The sequence below is a fragment of the Scyliorhinus torazame genome, chromosome 10, assembly GCF_047496885.1.
Source record: "Scyliorhinus torazame isolate Kashiwa2021f chromosome 10, sScyTor2.1, whole genome shotgun sequence".
Lineage (NCBI taxonomy): Eukaryota > Metazoa > Chordata > Chondrichthyes > Carcharhiniformes > Scyliorhinidae > Scyliorhinus > Scyliorhinus torazame.
Window position 1 is genome coordinate 36,253,112 of NC_092716.1, and position 17,872 is coordinate 36,270,983.

The window sequence follows — 17,872 nt, forward strand, 5'->3', positions numbered from 1 at the left end:
TTTGTCAGGGGCGGGTGGGATCCCAGAGGTAATCTCATCCATGAAATTTCAAGCTAACCAGTCCTCTATCCATGCTAATATGTGCTCTTATTTTGTGTAGTAACCTTTGATGTTGCATCTTATTAAATACATTTTAGAAATCTAAGTGCTCCGCACCTATACGTTCTAATAAGATTCTGTTGCTTATCACATAGAATCCCTACAGTGGAGAAGGAGCCCATTCGGTCCATCGAGTCTGCACTGACCCCCTGAAAGAGCACCCCACCTAGGCCCAATCCCCCACCCTATCCCCATAACCCCACCAAGGGGCAATTTAGCATGGCCAATCCACCTAACCTGTACATCTTTGGACTGGGAGGAAACCAAAGCACTGGGAGGAAACACATGCAGACACGGAGAGAACGTCGAAACTCCACACAGACCGCCACCCAAGGTCGGAATCAAACCGAGGTGTCTGGCGCTGCGAGGCAGCAGTGCTAATCACTGTGCCCCCATGCCGCCTCCCCCGAATTCGCATCCTCAAAGAACGCTAATAAACTGATTAAACACAATTTCCCTTTCACAAAATAATGTTGACTCTGTCTGATTGCTTTAAGATTTTCTAAGTCCCCTGCCATTATCTCCTTAATAATAGATTCTAGCATTTTCCCTATGACAGATGTTGGGTTAATTGGTTTGTAGTTTCCTACTTTCTGTTTGCTTCCTTTCCTGAATTGATGAGAGATACGTTTGCTACTTTCCAACATGATGGGATCTTTGCAGAAACTATGGAATTTTAGAAAATTAAAACCCATGCATCTACTATCTCAACAACCATACTATCTCAGCAACCACTTCTTTTAGGATCCTTGGATGGAGTCCAACATGGTCCTGGGTACTTGTCAGCCTTTATTTCTAATAGTTTTTACAGTATCCTTGCCCTGGTCATTGTAATTGTTTGAAGTCCCTCTTTTCCTTTTGATTTAAACAGTAACCATTGCAGTGTATTTTTAAAATAAATTCAGAGTACCCAATTCATTTTTTCCATTAAGGGGCAATTTAGCGTGGCCAATCTACCTAGCCTGTACATCTTTGGGTTGTGGGGGCAAAACCCATGCAAACAAGGGGAGAATGTGCAAACGCCACACGGACAGTGACCCAGAGCCGGGATTGAACCTGGGACCTCGGCGCCGTGAGGCAACAGGGCTAACCCACTGAGCCACCGTGCTGCCCCATCATTGCAGTGTTAATGTAAGCCTAGTTGTGACACTAATAAAGATTATTATTAAATTAATTTTTGACTATGTATTTGTATCATCTAAATTGAAAAAATCAGTCCTAACACTTCCACTATTTCCTTATTTTCCATCATTAATTCCCAGACTTAATCTCTGGACTCTAGAGGACCAACACTCACTTTAAATTTATTTCCCCTTTTAAATACTTGTAGAAACTCTTTGTGTTTATTTTTATATTTATATCTAGCTTTCCCTCATATCCTATTTTTTTAAAAAGCCATTCTTTTAAAATTCTGTCCAGTCTTCTGACCGACCACTAATCTTTGTAAAATTGTAGCACTCGGCCATTTATGTCCACGATGAACCCCCCGACCACCATCACCACTGCCTTTAATTGGAGAAAAGAATGTGTGGCCCAAGATGTAAAGATGTAAATCTACCTAGCCTGCACATCTTTGGGTTGTGGGGATGAAACCCATGCAAACATGGGGAGAATGTGCAAACTCCACATGGACAGTGACCCAGAGCCTGGAGCGAACCTGGGACCTCGGCGACGTGAGGCTACAGTGCTAACCACTGCACCGCCATGCTGCCCCTCCCTCGGTTTTTGAAACATTTACTGAAATTACAGCAGGGTTCCCTATTCAGAACAATCTCAATTTTCTGGTTTGAAACTGTTTTGCCATCAGGCTTTTTGGATTGGAACAGTCCTTCCTAAGTTAAACTTCTGACATCAATAGGCCTTTCAACACTTTTAGGGGAGAATTATGGCAACATCAGGCCTTTAAATCAGCAGCTCACCTTCCACTTTTCAAAGTAATACCCACAGGCCCTTTTAAATCACCTACTGGTCCTTCTGTGTGAGTGCAAAGAAATCTTGTAAACTTGGGAAATCTTCAGAGTCTACTTATTCCTGCAAGACTTCTGTCATTTGGAACATTTGAAAAGCAGCAAGAAGAGTCTCCGCACAGAACAGAGACAGTGTTGCAAAGCAAGATGGATCTTTTGCTGTTGGTCTATTCTTGACACTTTTGCTGCAATTTTAATAAATGCGTAAGCATGTTGATTTGTAATTGTGTTTCTATTGCCCATAGTAAGATATTGAGGGATGCAATTCTGCGGTGTAGTTTTCAAGAAGCTTTTACTTTGAGTCACATGCTTTTATGTAACCGTTTTGTCGCCTGTTGAAGTGACCTTTTCAAATGCTGGGAAGGAGAATAAACATTCCTTGAGATATATTAATATTGAAAATCTGATGCTGTAAAGTGTCATCTTTCCAAATTGGCAGTTTTGCGCCCTGTGTGCAATTAGCAAAATTATTGAACTCACTGGGTATTTCTGGTGTGGCAAGATGAGATGAATCCGACAGTTAATGCACAGAAGGCAAAGGTGTGATGTTTCCTGTTCATTGTGTTGATTGATAATAAAAGCCATAATTAGGCAGGCGGTTACTGACCATCAACGGTACCTTCCTTGCTTTTAATAGTATATATTATGTAGCAAATAACCCAACAAAAGTATAGCTTTCTGCCTGTTTATAAGCTTCCACTGTTAACTGTGAAATACATTGGGCAGAACATTTATTAATGCCCGGATGTTCACTGATGTCTGGATTGTGGGATAGCCTTGCACTTAAAATCAATGTGGTTCGTAACACTGGGACCTCAAACACTTTATAGCCCGGGAGGAGGGCAAGACCCTGCATTTGTGTGGAGTGAGGGAACAGAGCCTGTGCTAAGGAAGGAATGAGGCACGTTGGATGAGTGGAGGAACAGGTCTGCAATCAGGGTTGGAGGATGAAGGGCGGCGATTGGTGCAGGGGAATCCAAAGGTTTCCCTCAGAGGCCCTGGGAGCTCTCCTGTTCCTGCTGGTCTACATATACTCCTGAGAAAGGTACACTTTGTGCGCCTGGCAATTTCTGCCTCTCTCTGCCCGATTTACCAATACCTTGGAAACCTGCACCTCAGCAGTGAATTCAACTGCCCCACCTCTCCATGGTGAGACACTCAAGTATGCCAATATCATAGTTCCCATATTTAACGCTGCCAACTTCCCTGACAATCTTCCATCCAACGTGGGGAAGTAATATTGAGGCCATTGTCTCAAGAGACATTTGAGCAGTTTGGCATTGTGTCCATCAGCAATAAAGGTTTGGAATCAAGAGAAGGGGTAGCCCAAAGAATTACATGTTGGAAAGTGTGAGCTCCACTTGTAGAGATCCAAATTCAAATCTCAGTAGTAATAGCCAGTTATAGGCAGCCTTCCCTGTTGTGTGTCCAGCAACCTCTGCCAAGTCAGAAGAGTTAGAGGTGAAACAGGGGGAACATTCCCTTCACACTCGAGTATGCTTTTTAGTTGGATTGACTGAAAATTGGCAGGATAATATGGAAACGTTTGAAACTAACCAATATGATCAATGATATATTTATGGAATAATTATCCATGGCATTTCTTTTATTTAATAAAATAACAGATTCATATACATATTTAGTAAGGAAGTATCCCTGAGTGCCTGTCAGAAGGTTAATCGGACAACATTTTTCAGTGAGCTAAAGGAGATGATTTTGGAAGTGATGATTAGAAGTTTGGTCAGAATGTTAAACTTGAGGTATTGAGAAACTGGAAGGTTAAGCTGAAGTTAATCAGGAGTGGAGGATGGTGAGGCCAGCCAGGATAACATTCAAACCCGTAGAATTTCGATATGACAAATGCATGGAACAGTTTCAAATAAATACTCCCTTTATTTAAACTATGTGCACATGCACAACCAACAGCAACATGGGCATCTGAAGATCTGTCTGAGTGCCAATCATTACCACTCCAATTCTGGATGTGGTTGATGCTCTATCAGTAGTACCTGTGCTTGATTTGCTGCAACATCATTTCAGATATCAATGGGATCTTGGGAATGAAAGTGAGGAAGTGGAGAAGAGAAACTCTTTATGCTTACTGTTGTTTGCCGTAATGAACATTTCAGAGTATTAAGTGAAATTCAGGTCAAAAATATTACCGGTAAATACTGGCTATCTTTCCTGTTTATAATGAGTTCTAAGGTTACTATCTTTTACTGCTTTGCAGAGATAAGATTGCAGTAGTGAAGGGAGAGATTTGATCTACAGCACTGATGAGTTTTTATTCTGCATGGAAGTGGCACTGGCACACTGTGCCAATTTAGCAGACACAGCCTGTTGCAAACAATATCTTCTCTGGTGGCAAACTGTGTAATTAATGGGATGAGAAAATGGGGTAAGTTTGATTTTCGTGTGTGTGTGTGTGTAAATGTATGCAGTGGTTCTGTTCAGTGAAAGTGGGAGTAGTCATGTTAATGTGCTGTTAGATCACAAAAGAAGATGCTATCTTTCAGTGCTCATACTAAAGGTTCAAATGTTGCTGTATTTAATAGATTTTTCTGTGGATAAGCCTTTAAAGTCTCGTTTAGGTTTAAAAGTCGGGAATAAGCTTTGGGAAAATCTCTAGATAAATCAAGTGCTCTCTGTAATACCCCAGAGCTAAAATCAATAAACAGGATAATTCTGCTGCTTGTAATACGTGTTCTTTCATGTATTTATACCCCTATCACTGGCCAAAAAGGAAAGATATTCTATTTACAATGCAGCAAATTTGGGGATGAAACAGTATTCCTGCTTTTACATTGCTGTGTTGAAAAATATTTCCTGAAGAAAATGGTTGCCCACTTGTGTCATTAAAGCAAGAGACATTCTCAAAATGTCTTAACTAATTATTGCAGAGCAACAGGTTTTAAATTATACAACTATTTTCAAGCAATGCATTGCTGAGCAGTAATCCAGTTTTGAAACATATGGAAAGAATATTACTAAAGCAGCTCATGGCAAAATTATCCTGAAAACCTGCTTGATGTGCTGTGATGTGGGATGGTTTTGATGGGCATATGTTATATTAATCTCTTGTACTTTATTATATGAATGTGCCCCTGTTGTACAACCATTACAAAAGTTGTTTACTTCAGGACAGTATTGTGTTAAAGTAACATTACAGGATTTGTTTACATAGCAGAGGTACAGGCCTCAGTTCAAGTCTTCATTAATGTCAGGAATGCAGAGCAGGCAGTTTGGTTACAGGCTCTGAGGAGAGCAGCCATTAGTATCTGTCAGGGAGCACAGAGAAGGCCCTGTGCTGGCTTTATACAGGGTGTGAATGATAGCTGGCCTTGGAATAATGTGAAAACAAATACATGCATCTAGTATGCAAAAATCTGACCGAGATGACCTTTTTTTTGCACAACCACAAAGAGTTTGTAAAGTCAGACCAATGTATAATTGCACTCTTTGGTCTTGTTAATTTATCACAATATTCCTCCACATTCAGTAAAAGGTGAACATGAGACACTTAAAAAAAAGATCAAAGTACTAATCCCAGTTATTTTTCTTTTTTCCCTTTGGCACTCCTTCGTGTAAAAGGTATGACTGACTTTTGCAGAACTAGCTTGCCAGCAGTAGTCGTCATACTGACCAGATTTGGTATAGGAAGCAGGGTTCTCTGCCCTGCAACGCTGTCTGATCTTTTAACCAAATTTTGTAAGGACTTGAACTAAAAACATTTCTTCCCAAACATCTCAAACTTTCTCGTTGCAATTATCGTACTCATGTGTTCTGCTCACTTGATAACATGCAAAGGTGCAGTTATCTTCAGCCTTTTTTCTTGGTCCATTGCAAATTCTCATTCTGTCTGAGCATGTTTAATTAAGATATTAAAGGGACTGAATTCTTGAGCTATATTTTACATTATTGATTTTTTTACCAATAAAAATGAAGATAAATTAACAATTAAAGCTGCCAGTTGACCATGAGAGAGGGGAAATAACCTTCAGTCTTTTAACAGTAAATTGTCATGGAAAAAATGGCCTAGTCAGGAAGAGATGTAAGTGCTGCAGAAGAAAAAGGAGTTAGCATTAGTTGTGTTGGATTACGGCATTATTGTGATGTCAATAATGTTCTATTGAGTAGACAAAAAACCAGTGCAGCACCAGTAAACACTTTGTACATTGTAGATTCTTATTGAGAAGCCAATAGTAATTTGGATACTGACAGTTTGGATCAAATGAACTCCAGTGATTTAGGCCCATTTGATGCAGAATGACACTAATGGCATTTAGGGAAGGGCATTTTTTCACTCCAGCTGTCTTTTCATGTAAGGCTTGTATAGAAGTAGCCTTAATATTAACCCTGTTGATATTGTTTTATTTACATGAAATTCAAATAGAAAGTGATTGAAATGCACCACAATTTGTAAACATCTGCAAAAGGAGATGGGTTCACGTTTCAAGTAGCACCCCTTCAACAGGATAATCTTCACTTAAAGTTATAGCCTGACTTTCTGTTTACACTTTGACAGAGCTGTTGTGTATATTTTATTTCTAATTTTTACTACCTGCAGTGTTGCTATTTATTTCTTGTTTGACAAATTAGCCAAGTAACTCCTTTTAATTTCCCACACATTATGCCCCTGCCCCCCCCCCCCCCCCCCTCCCATACCTTACAGAAAAGGAGCAGCTGGATGATGCTTCCATGTCTCAATGGATACCACAAGAGCCAAATGCCAATAGATGGGTGGGAAAGATCTGAGCTTGTGCTCTTTCTCGGATTGTGTTTCTTATCACTCTCCCTGTCATATCTCCCAAGGTCATTAGAGTATTAAATCTGCAGGGAAATAATGCAAGTTACCATTTAATACGGGTCGATTGAATTTGCTGCTGATGATTAATTTACTTATTTTTTTCCACAGCTTAATTTACCTGTTCTGAGACATGAAATTCACAAGGAAAAAAAAATGAAGCATGTGTGGAATCTGCTGTACTGGATTATGTGCTGTGTATGATGATTTTGCTGCAGATCAGTGGATATGGAGTTTAGTTATCCAGTAGCTGTGTCTGCTATTCACCATTAACTCGCTGGCTGGAGGGAGGCTGAGTGTGGACTTCCCCCTCCCTTAGGGAAGCTGATGATTTTGAAAAGATTAGATAGGAACCACATAACAGATAGTAACATCCGCTGAATTAATGAAGTGATACTTGTGACACCAGGTCTATTGTCTCCTAACCCCTCTCTGAGCCATTCTTTCTGTGCAGCCAAATAGTCCCCTTGAAATTAATTTTAATATTTAGCAAAAAGATTTCATAAAGCCAGGCTGTGCTTTCCAGCACTGCACCAGTCTAATTTTCATTAAAAATCATAATTTGCCAACCTGCATTTTGCATGCAAGATACGTGTTGTAGTGCAATTACTTTCTGACATTTGGTAGCATCTGCAGGTGGTAAATTGCCCTTTTAGCTTACCAACTTTTGTTTGTACAACGCTGACCTGTAAACACACAACTGTTTTACAATAATTCAGAAACTCTGAATCATTTGTTTCTCAACTAGCTTTTACAATTTGTTTTCAAATCCCGTGACCTTAAAAGCTGAACAACTTTTAGGGGCGGCACGGTGGTGCAGTGGCTAGCCGAGGACCTGGGTTCGATCCCGGCCCCGGGTCACTGTCTGCGTGGAGTTTGCCCATTCTCCCTGTGTCTGTGGGTTTCACCCCCACAACACAAAGATATGCAGGGTAGGTGGATTGGACACGCTAACCTGCCGCTTAATTGAAAAAGAAGGAATTGGGTACTTTAAATTTACTTGATGAAGCTGAACAACTTTTACATTTTGCAGGATTCAACAGCTGGTCGGTAAATGAGAAACATATCAACAACAGCAAGTTTCTAGTTTCATTAAAAAAAACAATGACTAACATAGCAAGGCCTCTTTCATTTCACAAGCAACAGATTTTTTTAAAGAAAGCTTTGCAGTACTTACTGCTGACATATCTGTTCATTTATGCAATGTGGAATAGCTTAAAGCTCAATCCTATGTTGTGTATCAGATAGGTGAACAGCATGATCATCCAAAACCACCCCACTGTTTCATGTTTATATTGCCAAATATGCTTTTTACCTTAATTGCAGATTGAGAAAATAATCAAAAAAGTTGAATATGTATTTGTGTCCTTCAGCCCTTGTAATATGCAGGTTTGGTTTTCTCCCCAAAGCACCCTACTCCAGTGCTAATGACCTGGGCGATCACAATTAAATAACCTGGTGCAGAACGATGAACATTTTGGAGTAACAAATAACATGGTTCTATCATCTAGACAGCTATTTAAATTTTTTTTACATTCTGCTGCAAATACTCTTTTTGTCTGTGGACCACTAAACTAGTAGACTGATTATTGGCTGACAATTCTCATTGGAAATGCAAGCAGTACAACCCTCCAAGAATATCATCTTAATCTGCCAGGGCCACTTTTAATCGCTCTTGACATTAAATGTCATGAAAGTGAGGTAAAACCCAGTCCCATTCTAATGGCAGTAAGACCCATGAAGGGTTGTCTTATCATTTTGCGGATGGCTTTGATCTTTTTGACCTGGGCCAGACAGGAAATTCATGGGTGAAATCCGTTCCCAGAACGGATTCCCTACTGTTTCTCTATCTTCCAGTTCAGCTTGCTTGCTGTGATGTTGTCTCAGAGTCAGGGGACAGAAGCAGTGCAACTGTGTGACTCAAGGCAGTGCACTTACTGTTTCTGTGCCATATGCATCACATAATTGTTTTCGTCAAGAGCTCCATCTCAAGATGTTTTATATTTTCAGAATCTCTTACCACAAGTAGGAAAATGGTAACTAGTTTGAAATAAAAATTAATTCCGAAGCGCTGGCAAGGACTCTTATGGTGATCATTGAATTCTGGCGTAGTGTATGTAGAAAAAGTTACATATTAACAACTGCATACCAGTTGTAGCGCAACGCCCCTTCTGAGGCCTTATTAAATAGAAAAACTTTTTTCAGTTTAGTATTTCATTACTGTTCACCATATATAGTAAACCTTGCGTTACACAGCACCCAAAATTCTGTATCAATCTGAATTCCTGATGATCCCCCCCCATACAAATCATCACTTTACCAAGGAGGTTATCCTGAACCCATATTCGTATACTGTAACATTGTATCCTTTAATTTGTGCTTTAATGCACTGTTAAAGACTTCGGAGTAAAAAAATTACTGGTCTTTACTTCCTGAGTATTTGCACATTAGTTCACTCTGCAAGTATTGTGCTGTTTTCCATTGACTGGCGTTTTTGATTAACTGGCACCACCTATTCCCTGCTCATGCCACACAATAAAGATTTTAATGTACATGTATATTATATAATCATATCTGCAAGCAGTTGGACAGCACAGTGGTGGAGTGGTTGGCACTGCTGTATCACGGTGCCGAGGTCCCAGGTTTGATCCCGGCTCTGGGTCACTGTCTGCGTGGAGTTTGCACATTCTCCCCATGTTCGCGTGGGTTTCGCCCCCACAACCCAAAGATGTGCAGGGTAGGTAGATTGGCCACGCTAAATTGCCCCTTAATTGTAAAAAATGAATTGGGTACTCTAAATTTATTTTTAAAAATATCATATAACTGTGTTAGGCTATTTTAATATTTTTCCACCTTCCCTCAATTCTCGGTTTTCCTATTTTATTGTTTGAAATAATAACTACATAAGAACTAGGAGCAGGAGTAGGCCATCTGGCCCCTCGGGCCTGCTCCGCCATTGGATGAGATCATGGCTGATCTTTTGTGGACTCAGCTCCACGTTCCGGCCCGAACACCACAACCCTTAATCCCTTTATTCTTCAAAAAACTATCTATCTTTATCTTAAAAACATTTAATGAAGGAGCCTCAACTGCTTCACTGGGCAAGGAATTCCATAGATTCACAACCCTTTGGGTGAAGAGGTTCCTCCTAAACTCAGTCCTAAATCGACTTCCCCTTATTTTGAGGCTATGCCCCCTAGTTCTGCTTTCACCCACCAGTGGAAATAACCTGCCCGCATTTATCCTATCTATTCCCTTCATAATTTTATATGTTTCTATAAGATCCCCCATCATCCTTCTAAATTCCAACGAGTACAGTCCCAGTCTACTCAACCTCTCCTCGTAGTCCAACCCCATCAGCTCTGGGATTAACCTAGTGAAACTCCTCTGCACATCCTCCAGCACCGGTACGTCCTTTCTCAGGTAAGGAGACCAAAACTGAACACAATATTCCAGGTGTGGCCTCACTAACACCTTATACAATTGCAGCATATCCTCCCTAGTCTTAAACTCCATCCCTCTAGCAATGAAGGACAAAATTCCATTTGCCTTCTTAATCACCTGTTGCACCTGTAAACCAACTTTTTGCAACTCATAACATTGGGTTGGAATTTTGTCCTGTATGTGGATTGCTGGAGGCAAGAAGATATCTAGTGCACCCCATGCGTCTCAGGAGAAAGTGCCCACAACAAAATGATTTTCATTTGTGGGGTGCAAGTACAGGCTGGTGTCAGGCCAGTAGATCCGTGAAAAAGTTCACATGCAGCCTCAGGGGCTTCTTGGTACAGAGACGGGCTGTTTAAAAGACCCGCCTTGATGCTGAGGGGCTTGTTTGTCCCAGTTACATTTAGAAACAGGCTCTCCAGCCCTCTCACTCACCCCAACATACTCGCCATGCCCCATCCATGCTACCTCAAGCACCCCCCCATCCACCCGCCATGGCCCCTCATGCCCCACTTGCCAAGCTATGGCCCTGCAAATATCCCAATGCCAAAGTATTCCCCCCAAAATAGAAGCAATGAACGCTATAGTGACAGTAGCATGTGTGCGGGAAAAAAAACTTTTTAAAAACAGTCACTCTTTGATAACTTTCCACTATTAAAAAACTAATTTTTCCAACAGGCTAATGGAACCGTCAATCATCTAGACCACTTTAAAGTATCTGCAGCTGAAACTGCAATCACTTGAAACAGTTTTACCATGTGTAAATAAACAGTTTGAAATTGATAGCATAGATCGGAGAGCCAGAACTGTCAATGAAGCAGCATTTTCCCAGGGGCTCAGGTGTTTCAACAGACTAATGGATTTCTGGGCTGTCAGCCAAACCTCTTTGTATTCTAGGCAGAGGGCCCAGAAGAGTTTGAATTAAGATTGCACATGCACGGGCCTTTTATGTGGAGCATGGTCTGAAAGTTAAATGGCAAGATTGGCCATAACAAGTGGTGGGCTTCCAAGTGTGCAAACTGGAGGAACTTTTTTCAATGAGGGGTTTAAACCAGATGATCCTTCAGACTTCTGAACCAGCATTCCATCCGTATGCTTCAGTGGCATCCACTGAACATCAAAAAAAGGAAAATCTAATCTAGGGTTCAATTGCATAATTTTATGTACCTTTTTTCTAGATTACATCAATCTGTGGCATGGTCAACTTTTGTTTGGCATAGGAGAGTTGGCTTTATCAAGCTCTAATTTGTATAGTAGAATCTGTTACAAAAATCTACTGGGGGAGATGACCGAATATCTACCCCAACAGAATAATTAGGCTCGAGCATGTAATAAGATCCCTTGATAGAGTCTGCATGAAGTCCATTCCAAAGGTGGAATGCAAATAGTTCATTCTGTATATTGACTAGCTGCTGCAAATACTCTTTTTGACACACAGGGTTCAGTGAGCAACCTTGAGTTTTATTGGCGATGAGGCAATAATTAACGGTTAAACCAATTGAACTATTCTTCTAGGAAACCAGTTTTTACAGGAAAGTGACTTTTAACAGAGATAATATTCGATAGTATTCAAAGACTGAGACCTCAAATCCAGCACCAAGCTCATGGTCTACAGAGCCGTCATGGTCCCCACCCTCCTGTGTGCATCATAATCATTGACAATGTAGAGCAGACACCTCAAATCCTTGGAGAGATATCGCCAACACTGCCTCAACAAAATCCTGCAAATCCACTGACATGATAGGCGTACCAACGTGAGCATCCTCTCCCAGGCCAATATCCCCAGTATCAAGGCACTAGTCATGCTCGACCAGCTGCGATGGGCAGGCTGCATGCCTGACACAAGACTCCCAAAACAAGTGCTCCACCACGAGCTCCACAATGGCAAAGGATCACTTGGAGGGCAGAACAAACCCTACAAGGACTCTGAAAGCCTCCCTAAATAAGTGAATGCAACATTCCCACCGACACATGGAAATCGCTTGCCATAGAATGCACAAGCTGGAGAAAAAGCATCCATGAAGGTGCCAATTATCTCAAGCTCATAGGGCGGAGCATGCGGAGGCCAAGCGTAAACAGCGGAAGGAGATTGCATAATCCAGAGCGTCCCACCCAGCCATCTCATCAAGCACCACCTGCCAAACCTGTGGCAGCGCCTGCGGATCCGAGATCGGACTATTCAGCCACCACAGAACCCACCTCCTCGGAGTGGAATCAAGTCCTCCACAACAGTGAGGGACTTCCCAAGAGAGAGAAGAAACCAATTGAACTATTCTTCTAGGAAACCAGTTTTTACAGGAATGTGAATTTAACAGAAATAATAATGCATTTGTAGGTTGCAGAATGGAAACATCTGCAAAGCATGGTCCTGATAAAGGGCGAATGCCAGGTGAAGCAGACCAAATATTTAGAGTAGGTGCCAGTGATGAGATACCTCACTCGCCACCGTTTTGTAGCAGATAACTGCAGATGTGTGGCTCCTAATACATTGGTGATGGGCAAGATACTTAGCTGCCAGTATGATTGTAAAAACTGAGGTTAAAATGTCATCTGTATATCTTGCTTTATTTCTGAGAATACGGTTTTATGTTCAAATGGGAAAATTCCAAGTTACGAACACGCAGGCCAGAAGTATAATGAATGCCTCTTGCATGTGTGGTCAACTGGAGAAATCCTGAACCAGAGATGGAGATGTTGTTTGTTTGAGAGAAGGAAAGATGATATTTCAAATGGTTAGAAAAGGTTGGTAAACAAAATACACATATGTTAGCGTTGCATATTGATTGTGTGGATGAGTTCACATCTGGGAATATTGAGTTGATCGTACTATGAAGCAGGTCAAAATGTGCCCATTAACTCTTACAGTTCTGAATATCAGTAGTTCAAGGAACAGTGTTAAGTCCCATTAAACACCTTCATTTACTGCATGATACACCATAAAATCTTAGTTTATACAGAACCTTCAGGGGCTGGTTTAGCACAGTGGGCTAAACAGCTGGCTTGTAATGCAGAGCAAGGCCAGCAGCGCGGGTTCAATTCCCATACCGGCCTCCCCGAACAGGTGCTGGAATCTGGTGACTAGGGGCTTTTCACAGTAACTTCATTGAAGCCTACTTGTGACAATAAGCTATTATTATTATTTTATTCACAGGCAGGATGTGCCTGGTTCTCGTGTTGTCTCTGCACATCCTCCTTGCGTTCTGCTCATTTCTTTGTCAGGATGTGGTCATGCAAGTTTCGACCAAGGGAAAAATACGTTTTCAAATCACAGCAGCTTTGTTGTGAACGATAAAATTCACAGGCCTGTATTTCTGGTTTGTGGCAAATGGCACAAAGCAAGAGGAAAGCAAAGAAATAAGGAAGCGAAACTGGGGCCCCAGTGAACATGACTTCACTGGTCTACAAAACAACCATTGCTCATGTGGTCAACCCTCGGGAAAAACTTTCAGTTCAGGCTCATACAACCCAAGTGGCCCTAAAAGTTCTTCTTTTCATTCGCCATATGGGATTCAAAATTTCTTTCAACTAGGAATTGCCGGGAGGTTGGCCACAGTTCCCCTCATTTGAACCGAACTCTGTATTTACAAAGGATGTTTGCTTTTCAGTGGAAAAAGTTTTATAACCTGTTTTATAACCTGTGAAAGACTATTTATCTCCCACGTTAGTAACTTAGACAGATATGTAAAAATCCATCAAAAAATCAAATTACATTATCATCATCCCATGTATTTAGCAGGAACTCAGCTTCTTATAGGCCGCAACATGGACTGAAGTTGGAAGATGAAATATTCATAAACGCACTACATTTAATTTTTTTACCACACAGAAGTGCATTCACAAATTTTGACTAGCTGCCAAATTGTGCGTATTCAGTAGCCAGTTTGTGCTTGTTGTTGTCCTTCTTGCAACATGTTGCCAAGTATCTGAGTATGTCTTACTTTTTCCCCAGCTGGAAAGGATGGTGACTGTAGGTTCTATAAACAAATTCCCTAGTTAGTAACCATCATTTTGTCATCCCAAGAAGAATGGCAGCTCTGTTCAGTTTTAACATTGCTGCAAATATCTGTCCATCTGCCTGCAATGCCAGCATGTGTACTGATATTCATTCACTGGTGCAGCAGTGCCCGAGAAATACTCACTTTCAATCTTCAAATCCTTTATGACCAGCCTGAAGAGTGATGATCAGCAATGTATTTTGAAAAGTGGAGCGTATGTGTGTGCAGTAACATTTTTACATTGCAACAAAAAACAATCAAGGCCTGGAACATTATTAGGAATTGCTGTGGTTTTGCTGAGCCATGGAATTCATTTCGAACACTTCTGACATTCCTGATAGTTATTTCTGTACAAAGGTACAAGAAAAGACTTCCTGAGCCATACGCTGTACTGAAGTAGGCCCCATGCCAAATCCTATTTTAGTCTGTGGTACAGGTTACAAGTACTCAGGTGCAGCAAACATTGGCAAAGAGAAGTGGGCCTAGGGCAAACAAAGGATAGGCAGAGCGCCACTTCCATTCAGGTGATTGTTCAGCTCTCACTAGCGTATGTAGTAAGCCTGGGGCCCATCTCATTCTGACAGCTTGATAGGCAGCTCAGGGAAACCAGCCTATAACCTACTTACAAGTGGAACATATAACTGAAACCTTAAGGTGGGCTTGCTGTGTTCGCAGTCATTTATTTCTTTAACTTTTACATTTCATTCTGATGTTGTCTTGTTTCTCCAGTTTCTTGTAAAACCTAGCAGGTTAACCTTGATTTTGTAATGGGAACCCAGAGGATATGGCGCAACTTCTGGAGTTGTCTTAAAAAGTAGCTTTATAGGTGTGGGATAACTGTAATTCATTAATATTCATTGCTCATTAAAATGTAAGTACAATGATTTACAACCTGACCACATTTGTTGAAGTAAATTGAACAAGCATGTTGGCTAAATAAGTCCCATTTACAGTAGAAATAATACAGGAATCAGTTTAAACAGTTTGTGGCTTAATGAGAGCTCCTGAATTAATAGAGGCCATTTTAACAAGGAATCTGTGTAGTTGGCTAACCCACCAGGCAACATACAGCATAGAAGCAAAACCTTTTTTTCCTTAAGTTCTTTTTTCAAAAGCAGCAGTGCTTTGTTCCTTTATAATTGAGCAGTAATTTAAAGAAAAGTCAGTTCCTTAATTTAGTTAATGACATTTTTAAATATACTGATCTATTAACATTTTTCCATGAGCCATTTTGTTAATTGACAACAACACTCAAGAAACTTGATACCATCCAGGACAAAACAGCCCGCTTGATTGGCACCCCATCCACCACCATAAACATACACTTCCTCCACCACTAACACACACAGTAGCAGCAGTGTGTACCATCTACAAGATACACTGCAGCAACTCACCAAGGCTCCTGAGACAGCACCTTCCAAACCCGACCTCTGGAAGGACAAGAATGACAGATGCATGAGGCCACCACCACCTGCAGGTTCCCCTCCAAGTCACCCGCCATCTTGACTTGGAAATACATTGCAGTTTCTTCAGTGCCTCTCGTTAAAAATCCTGGGACACCCTAATAGCATTGTGGTTGTTCCTACAAAACATGGAGTGCAGTGGTTCAAGAAGGTGGTTCACCACCACCTACTCAAGGGCAATTAGGGATGGGCAATTAATGCTGGCTGAGCCAGCAACACCCTTATCCCTTGAGCAAAAATTTAAAAATAGCTTTGGGTGCAGAAAAAAATTCCCAGATAATATCTGATCAGATACTTCCACTTGTTTTCTTAATGACTTTCATGACTTCAATGTAGGGTCCATGCAAATTGTACTTGAGATGCTTTTACACGTTCTAAGTCCAGCATTATTTATTACTTTCTGTTTAGCTCTTGCCCATCTAGTGATTTGTCGTTTTTGAAATTATTTTTCTGGTTCTCAGAAGGAACAGTTCAGTATCCATGCCAACAGCAAGTAAATCTGAACTGGTAAAACAAAATATATCATATGCAATGGCCAACCTGTAACATTATTAAAAAGGGTTAGTAAATAGTCATTGCCCATGGCCTCTGCTTCAGAACTTGAGTGATGGTATTTTTCAACCATTCTGAGCAGAAATTGTTTTATGGTACCCAGGACAAACTAGTATCCCTCTGGAGTGGCATACATATCTGCCACAAGGATGTTAATCATTTTGTCCTTCCTCCATAGTATATTTTATAAGGGTAATTGACCATTTTGATTTGGGTATGAGAGATGACTCAACTATGTATGGCACAGTGGTTAGCACTACTGCCTCCCCACACCAGAGCCCCGGGTTCAATTCCGATCTGTGTGGAGTTTGCACTTTCTCCCCGTGTCTGCGTGGGTTTCCTCTGGGTGCTCTGGTTTCCTCCCACAGTCCAAAGATGTCCGGGCTGGGTGGATTGGCCATGCTAAATTGTCCCTTTGTGTCCAAAGACGTGCAGGTTAGATGGGGTTACTGGATTACAGGGATAGGGTGGGGAGTGGGCATTGGTGCTCTTTCAGAGAGTCGGTGCAGACTCGATGAGCCAAATTACCTCCTTATGGAATTCTACGGTTCTGTCGGCACCAGAAAAAGAGGGCAAGATTAAAAAATGATCTGAACCACAGAGTGCAACCTAGATGGAATCTTCTGCTCTTGCTGTTGGTGATGTTGGGGGCAGGAAGGCCATTTACTTAGGTGGGGTGGTGGTGTACCTGAACCCACTGCTTTTCTGCCCCCAACAGAATTAAGTTCTTCCCACCCTACTGCCAATTGGGACCCATAAATGGCCAGTTAATGACCGCTTAAGGGTTTTGCCCACTGCTGCAGGTATTAACTCAGCTGAAAGCAGCCCTGTTGCCATGCAGCATGCATGGCTGGTGAACATGTGCTAGGTGCTTGTCATCATTTGGGGGTGGGTGGGAGGGAGGCGGAGTGCTATCAGTGCCTGATTGAGGCAGTGAACATCAGGAATGTTTGGGGGAGAAGGGGGTGGTTGCTGCCCTTGTTTCTGACTTCCCGCTCCCTGTATAAACCCCCCCCCCCCCAAATTACATTACTTATATGAGTCTTCTGTGATCCTGGGACTCCAGTGGCATTCTGAGTGCAGGGGTTGCCACCCAGGCTGGCAGCTGGCATTAGGTGGAATGTCCGCCTGGGGGCTTGGTTCCAGCAGAAGACCTGCCATTGGCATTGCCACTGCCTGATTAGCTTGTTGTTCGTCAGGCCTTCCTGAAAAGAGGCACCACTTGCCTCTCACCAGCTGTTCAGCCACAGGTAAGACCCTGCGTCCCAACAAGGTTCTGTCCCAACTCTCACCATATTCTCTCCCTCTCTCTGACATACACAAGCACAAAACACATTGGCAAATTTAGGGGAAAAAACCCAGGAATTTCCTCGCTGAACGCTGCAGGCGATTAAACACAGTCCAGGAGATCACAATGACTAAAAGTACTATCCCTGTCAACCCAACTAGAGTTTGCATTCAAGAACAGCATCGCTTTATAGTGACATGTTACAAATTATGGGAATCTCATGAAGAAGCTTGACTGTCTTTGGTATGTTCCCACATTAT

At 41.6% G+C, this 17,872-nt stretch overlaps 1 protein-coding gene across 4 annotated transcripts in view; it reads left to right on the forward strand.

Annotated features, from left to right (window-relative positions):
• Window positions 1-17,872, forward strand: part of zfhx3b (zinc finger homeobox 3b) — a 594,034-nt gene that overhangs the window by 37,767 nt on the left and 538,395 nt on the right. Inside the window, exon 2 of one of the 4 annotated variants that reach the window (XM_072517941.1) lies at window positions 4,297-4,464. The exons of the other annotated variants lie outside the window; for them this stretch is intronic. The gene's annotated coding sequence lies outside the window, so the exon portion shown is untranslated. The remainder of the gene's footprint in view (window positions 1-4,296; window positions 4,465-17,872) is intronic. 4 annotated transcript variants of the gene reach the window in all.